The sequence below is a fragment of the Bos indicus genome, chromosome 19 (genome assembly GCF_029378745.1).
Source record: "Bos indicus isolate NIAB-ARS_2022 breed Sahiwal x Tharparkar chromosome 19, NIAB-ARS_B.indTharparkar_mat_pri_1.0, whole genome shotgun sequence".
Lineage (NCBI taxonomy): Eukaryota > Metazoa > Chordata > Mammalia > Artiodactyla > Bovidae > Bos > Bos indicus.
Window position 1 is genome coordinate 58,840,265 of NC_091778.1, and position 7,635 is coordinate 58,847,899.

Here is a 7,635-nt window from a genome sequence, read left to right on the forward strand (position 1 = left end):
AAGGGATGATCGACATCTGACAGCAACAGGATGAGTGGGTTTAGGTGCTGAGGCAAAGCTAGGACCCAGACGTGCTTATCACGCCTAGAGGCTGTTTTGATAGAATCAATTGAAATGTTCTCAGAGAGAAAAAAAGAGATAGCTTGATGGAGTTTAAAATCAAGTGGAATTTGGAACCACCAGGGTACTGTTATATACCCAAGGTTTACATCTCTTGTAACTTTTTTCTAAAGCCCTGGATCTATTTAAGGAATTGAATTCACTAGATATCTGTTTATTTACTTGGTCGTGCTATGCAGCACGTGGGATCTTAGTTCCCCAAACAGGGATCAAACCCAGGTCCCCTGCATTGGGAGTATGGAGTCTTAACCGCTGGACCACCAGGGAAATCCCTTCTTTTAATTCATGTTGCAGATTGAATTTGTTTATTCAGCTCATAAAAAAGATGAATGAATGAAACAGGAACTGATTTGTGTTGTTATTTTCTATCTAGGGGAAAAGCAATCATTGATCTGGAATATGTATTTTGCTTTGTTTTAATATCACCTCTGGCTTATCCATCTCCTAAGTGTACAGGTTTTCAAAACAGACGTAAATTAAGGTGCCCAGTCCACCACAAGTTAAGAAGTTAGCCTGCCCTGACATAGTTTCCTTGATGTTAGCAGAAGGCATGAAACTCACCCAGTCAGACATACGGGACTCTTTATCACAGCAACCAGGGTAACCAGAGTGGTATTGTTTTTGCAACTGTTCCTTAAGCCACAGTTCCCACCAGGCATTGCAAAGAGGGCCAGGTGATACCTGGGCTTACATTGTAGGGTGTGTAAGGGAAAAAAACCCCCGAGATTAGGGAGCCTGAATCTTTTAAAAATGGACAGCATGCCTACCCTTGACTGCAGAGGGTGGCATTATGCCATTCAATGCTATTCACCACGACAAAGGTGCCTGCCAGTCTGTTCACAAGAGAACATAACGTGAGAGGTCCAAGGATAACCGTCTCCTAACACTCAGCAGTTGTGTCTTCATCTCCGAGCCTCAGTTTCTTCTGTCAAATGGGGATAATATCCATCTGGTACCTGGCTGGAAAGAATAAATGAAATGTTACTGTAGTCTCTTAAGTACAGTTCCTGGGCTTCCCAGGTGGCTCAGTGGTAAAGAATCCACCTGCCAAGCAGAAGACACATGTTTAATCCCTGGGTTGAGGAGATCTCCTGGTGAAGGAAATGGCAACCCATTCCCTTTTCCATGCCTGGAGAATCCCATGGATGTAGGAGCCTGGCAGGCTACAGTCCACAGGGTCACAGAGTCAGACACAACTTAAGCAACTTAGCACACACTCATGCAAACTAACATCCAAAAGAAAACTTTGCCATCGTTATTTTGTTTCATGATGGCAGCCTACCGGGTAAATAGAACATGAAGCATGCCTTCCCTTTAGCAGAATATCAAATTTGATCAATTTCAGCCCAAAGACTCACCATTCAATAATTCAAAACTCCCAAATCCTCCAGCTCAGCAGTTCTTAGACTTTGATACACGTTTAAGTCATGTGGGAGCTTTCAAAAACTGCCACTGTCTCCAATACCAGTGAAATCACGTTCCCTGGGGACAGAACTCGGGCACCGGTAGTTTCAAAAATTCTCTAGATGATTCCAGTACGGGGTGGCTCTGGCTCTTACTCAGATCAACTAGAAGAGTTGGCATGGGCTGCTTTGCATTTCTTAAGCTGTTGCACTGGAGTGTAATTGGTCTGACTCTGAAAAGGTCACCAGGCTTTTGCAGGGGCTTCACTGAGCCCAGTGGGGAGCTGTGGCCTGGGTGAGGGGAACTGGCGCACCCAAGAAACTAAAAGGGGGTGATCCTTTCTTTAATAGAAGATAGCAGAACGCCCCTGGGAACTTCGGAATTCCAAGGAGCCTTGAGAACAGGGCTCCATACATTCTGAGCACCCAATGGATGCTTTCAAACGGCATCAGGATCCTGGGCTCCACCCCCAGGCAATCAAGCATTCTGCACGCACGATTCAGCTTGAAAATAGTTTTAGTCCTTCCTCCTCCCTGGCAGACTAGATTATAGGATTAACTCTTCATCTCCTGGCTGGGCTACAGGGAATTCTCCCTCCTCTCTTTCCTTAGGTATAAACAATCAATAATAAAGATTTCCCTCGCTTTCTTCTCCCACTTTTCTTTGGAGTTGTTCTTATGCTGTTGCTTTAGGTTTCTGACAGATCCTGGAGGAGAAACTAAGGTAAGGTCACGCCCTGAGATGGCTTGAGACTCCTCAGTCGCCTGCTCTGTGGTTTTGCAAGGCTGTGGGCTTCCCCGTCCTTCATCCTGCCGTTGATGAGCAAAGGTGCACAGGAGGGCTTCCGGGGCCTCCAAAGTCAGAAATTTCCATTTGCTTTGAGCTGGTGTTCAATCCCCCTCACTCATAAACATGCAAATTACTCAGGTAATTGGGACACCTGAAGTCCAACAGAGCCTGATTTGTCTACATAATGCAGGCTGCAAGCAAATTACCTGATACTCGGGTGGAAGTGGGCTTTTCAGACCACGCAGAGCCTGCTGGCCAGAGCTGTTGTTTCCACAGGGAGGCTGTATTATCGTCTTGGGAGCTGGCAGAAACAGACGAGACCAGAAACAGGAGAGCTGGGGGAGGCGCTTTCCCATCACTGAACTCGTGTCCATGGTCCTAGCTGAGGCCAGCTGCGAGAGCCACTTGGCACAGGGGCTTCCTGCAGACCCCAGACTCTGAGAAGGGGACCCTGGAGCCTGATTCTGCTGGAGGCAGGCCCACCAGCTGAGCAGGGCAGTCTCTCTCTATGTCACACCATCGGAAGGTGTGGGGCAGGCTGTAGGAATTGACTCATTGGAGAAACTGAGTTCCTCCAGGACTCAAGAAGATTTTAAATCGTTGCTGCCAGGCAGGAGTGTGGGGGAAGGGGGTTGGGAAGCCTCTGCCTTCCCTAGGGAGCTGGGGCTACATCAGGGCAGGGGAGGTTAGGCAGGGCTACAACCTTCTACTTGCCCCTCCTCTATCTCCACTGCCCCCTCCCCGATTTCCAGGTACTGGGTGATGGCACAGACTTTACAGCTTTGTTCCTTCCCTCTTCCTGGGCAGCTGCTGGGCCCGTCCTACCCACCTGAAGGCTCGCAGGCGTCCACGACTCACATCACAGACCTGTCGCCGGGGAAACGGGCAATGAGGTCAGGCAGCGAGGGACATGATGGCTTCAGGAAGAGGAGGGGAGCCTAGATGGAGGGGCAGAGTTTCGGGAATGGAAACCAAGGAAGGATTAGGATTGACGCCTGACACTTGTAAAGCTAAAAATGTAGCCTGAAGAAGTCCCCAAAGAGGGACTGCCCCCGGGAAGCGTGGCCTTCAGTGAGAGGCGTGGCTGCCACTTGGAGGCGTGGCCTTTGGTGGGAGGTGTGGCCTTCAGTGGGAAGCGTGGCTGCCACTGGGAGGCGGGGCCTTCGGTGGGAGGCGTGGGCCTCAGTGGTAGGCAAAGATGATTGGTCACTCCACATGGGCGCTGCCCTTGGGCCGAGCTCCAGAGCCTGATTGCCCATTGCTAACCGGTTCTACCTCTCGATTGTTGTCTCAAAGGTCAGAATAGACTTCTTAGACAAATTGCCTCTGGCTAGTCCTTGGGGACGGAACTCTCAAAATTAATTGGCCCAAATCTCAGCCCAGTTTGGGCTTTATATTGCTACTGGGTGGGCGTGTCTCACGGGGGAAGGGTTAAAAAGAGCAGCCGGAGACCTGGCCCGGGGGACTGTGTTGGGGGCAGCCTGTGCCGGAGACAGGAGGAACAGGGTCCCTGATGGAGCCCCAGGAGGCAAAGAGAGAGGGAACTTTATAAATCACCAGCTCCCTTTAAAAAATGGAGTTTAACCTCCCTCAGCTTTCCTCCTGAATTTATTAGCAGTTTCATTTCCTTGGGTAATAATTCATTATCTCTTTCCCAAGCTTGGGGGGGCAGTGCTGGCCTAGAAGTGGCATTTACCTTCCACAACTTTAAGTGATGCTTTTTTAGCTGTCATCTTCAGATCACTTTCAGCCCCGGCCCTGTACTTCTCATCCCCACGGACAACATCGACGTGTCTGACACAGACTTGGAGGGGTGGTCCTCTCCTCACCTCCACTTCCCTCTCCTCCCCTCCCCGCCCCAGCACTGCAACCCATCTGTATTCTGATGCTGTTTGCACCGGAGCCTTTCTCTATTGTGAAGTAAGACAGCCGCGAGCTGCAGGGAGATAGAGCCGTTCTGTTGGAGCCGAGATAAGTGCTGCTGGGAGGGAACCCAGTGGAGGGTTGGAGGGGGCCACATGTGTCAGCTTAACGGGAGGATCTGAAAAAGTTATTTCAATCCCGTCTCTATGTGGGAAACTGGCAGATGCCCTTCTGTGGAGTGAAAGTTTTTCTCTTCCTCTCCATCCTCTCTGCCAAGGAAGGGAGCTTGATTATCAAGGGGCGTGAGGATGCTTTTTCACTGGGGAAAAAAAAGTCCTTTTCCCAAATCCAGTCTCTGCTCTAATGCCAGAAACACTGCATTCTAACGCCCAATATGGCAGGCTGGGGAGGAGGATGGGCAGTCAATCCCATCAGCCAGCGTGCGTTCCTGCACGTGTTGGTGCACTGCTGTCCCCTGTCAGCACCTACTGTGTCCAGACACTGGACACTGCACGAAGCAATACAAAAGCCAATGTGGGCACTACCCGTGGAGCTACAGTCAAGTGGCATGTTTTTGCTACTTGGTAATTGACCTGGCGGCTTCCCCAGAGGTGCACTAGTAAAGAATCCACCTGTAATGCAAGAGAGGTTCGATCCCTGGGTCAGGAAGATCCCCTGGGAAAGGAAATGGCAACCCACTCCAGTACTCTTGCCTGGAAAATCCCATAGACAGAGGAGCCTGGTGGCCTACAGTCCAAGGGCTTGCAAAGAGTCGGACATGACTGAGCAACTAACACTTTCACTTCACTTTCAACCCCACAGAGAAAGGGAGGGAAAAGGGTGGCATGCAGATCATATGCAAATCACATGCAAATCAGCACCCTGGAAGCTTTTGGATTCAGGGCTGGGGAGAGTCATGCAACTCTGCAGGCGAGATTAAAAGCTGGTGGTAAAAGTGAGGTCTTTCACTGTTGTGCAGTCTCCTCCTGGCCGTCAGCTCCCACGGGCCCAGGCCTGACTCATGAAGCAAACCCAGGCTCCTTGCAGAGGAAAGACCGGCAGAGTGACACCTGGAGGGGCCCCCTGTGCTGGGCTTCTCTTGGCCAAAACCCCCATTCCCTCTCTTCCTTACTCAGGCCAGCAGCTGGGACTGGACTGGGGGCCCTTGGCACCTTGGGCACTTGTGTCCTATTTGTCAAAATTGTAACATGATGTCACAGCCTTAACGGCTGAGTGGTTCCTTTGGAGTGATGCTGCTCTCCTGTTAATGGACAACACCTGTTTTCTGGGCTGCTGGGAGGAAGGGCAGGGGTGGAGGAGAGGCTGGGCAACAGCCTACCTTGTTCAGCTCAGCTGGGGGTGTGTCGCCACTCCTGAATCACGGGGAGTCACCCAGCCCAGAGTTCCAGGTCTCCAACCTCCAAGAGCTGCCAGGGAAACTCTTGGCGGATTCCACTCCAAATCTGCAATCAGCTGGCTGAGCCTGTCTGGACCTCTTAGTTGGGTGCATTTCTCTCATCTCCACAAGAAGCATCACACATTTATGGTCTCATCTGCCTGTAGGACACCTTTCCCAGACAGTTCCCTCCTCCTCGTCAGATTCCTCCTCCTCATCAGATTCCTCCTGGTACACTTTCTGTCCCCCGATCAGCTTCCAAAAGCCATGGAGAGCAGAACATTGAAAAGGACACCCAGAGGCCAGAACTCAAGATGAGCTCTGTCACTTCCAAGTCACATGGTCTTGGGCAAGTCATGGACCTTGTCTGAGCACTGGTAACTTCATCTTTCAATAACGAGAAGATGAAGCAGGCTTTGCTGAGCTGTGCAAATAAAGGGAGGTGTATGTGAAAGCACCTAGCACAGGTGCAGGCACATTGTGGGTGCTCAACTATGGATCTGGGAGAAGGCAATGGCACCCCACTCCAGTACTCTTGCCTGGAAAATCCCATGGATGGAGGAGCCTAGTAGGCTGCAGTCCATGGGGTCGCTAAGAGTCGGGCACGACTGAGTGACTTCACTTTCACTTTTCACTTTCAAGCATTGGAGGAGGAAATGGCAACCCACTCCAGTGTTCTTGCCTGGAGAATTCCAGGGACGGCGGGGCCTGGTGGGCTGCCGTCTATGGGGTCACACAGAGTCGGACACGACTGAATCGACTTAGCAGCAACAACTATGGATCTATTTATAGGCTTATACAAATAAAGTCTGCGTTTGAGTGGTCCTCTAAGTGTGGTCCCCAGATCATGATTAGCTGCATCACCACCAGGGAGCTTGCTAGAAGTAAGCATCCCTAGGCCCTGCCCTGGACCTGAACATCCACTCAGCCATGTCCGGCTCTGTGCGGCCCCATGGACTGCAGCCTTCCAGGCTCCTCTGCGTGGGATTCTCCAGGCAAGAATACTGGAGTAAGTAGCCATGCCCTCCTCCAGGGGATCTTCCTGACCCAGGAATCAACCCCAGGTCTCCTATATTGCAGGCAGATTCTTTACCACCTGAACCACGGGGGAAGCCCTGGACCTAAGGAGTCTGGAAATGCTGGGTGAGGTCCAGCAATCTGTTCTATTAATAACAAGCCCTCCAGGTGGCTTGGCTGCATGCTCCAGGGTGAGACCCAGGGGTGGGACCACTAAATGCTCTGTCCGATAAGCCATAAATCACTGTGTGCTAACTTCTGAGTCACATGGCTTCGGAGGAGAAATCATAAGCAGTAGGGTTCTCAGAGTAACAGAACCAACAGGAGAAATAGACAGATAGGAAGATAGGTTGCTTAGAATTCGCTCATATGATCATGGAGGCTGATTATGAGACTTCCCATGATCTGCTGTCTGTGAGCCAGAGATCCCAGGAGCCAGCGGTGTAGTTTGAAGGTCTGGGAGCCAGAGAGCTGATGATGAAGGTTGCAGTCAGAATCTGAGGCCCCGAGGACCAGCAGTGCCGAGGGTGAGGCAAGATTGATGTCTCCGTGCTAACCAGGCAGACAGTAAATTCAAGCTCTCCGCCTTTTTGTTCCCTTCAGGCCCTCTGTGGATTGGAGGAGACCCACCCACACTGGAGAGGACCATCTGCTCTGCTCAGTTCACCAATTCAAATGCTAATCTCTTTCAGAAACACTTTGGCGGACACACCCAGACAGAATGTTTAGCCAGCAAGCTGAGCATCCCGTGGCCCAGTGCAGTGGACACATGAAATTAACCATCTCGCAAAACAAATAGTGGGAAGAGCAGCTTCCAGCCCACGGACCATGTGTGAGGCACGCTTCCATTGGTCCACTGAACCCACACAACCACCCTTGGTACTGGCACGGATATTCTCCCCATTGTATGGAGGAGAAAACCGAGGCACCTGGAGGTAACTTGGCAGGCTCTGAAACCGAGCTTTCCAGCTCCAGAGGCTGCAGGCCATGCCCATCCCACCAGCAGGCAGCCAGGATCTGGGGGATCAGAGGGATCCAGAGTCAGG

At 51.2% G+C, this 7,635-nt stretch overlaps 1 long non-coding RNA gene across 1 annotated transcript; it reads right to left on the reverse strand.

Annotated features, from left to right (window-relative positions):
* Window positions 1–408: 408 nt before the first annotated feature.
* Window positions 409–3,398, reverse strand: LOC109573462 (uncharacterized). Its single transcript, XR_002182918.2, has 2 exons — window positions 3,143–3,398; window positions 409–1,080 (listed from the first exon to the last, which is right to left on the reverse strand). It is a non-coding gene; the product is annotated as an uncharacterized lncRNA (long non-coding RNA).
* Between the last annotated feature and the right edge of the window lie 4,237 nt (window positions 3,399–7,635).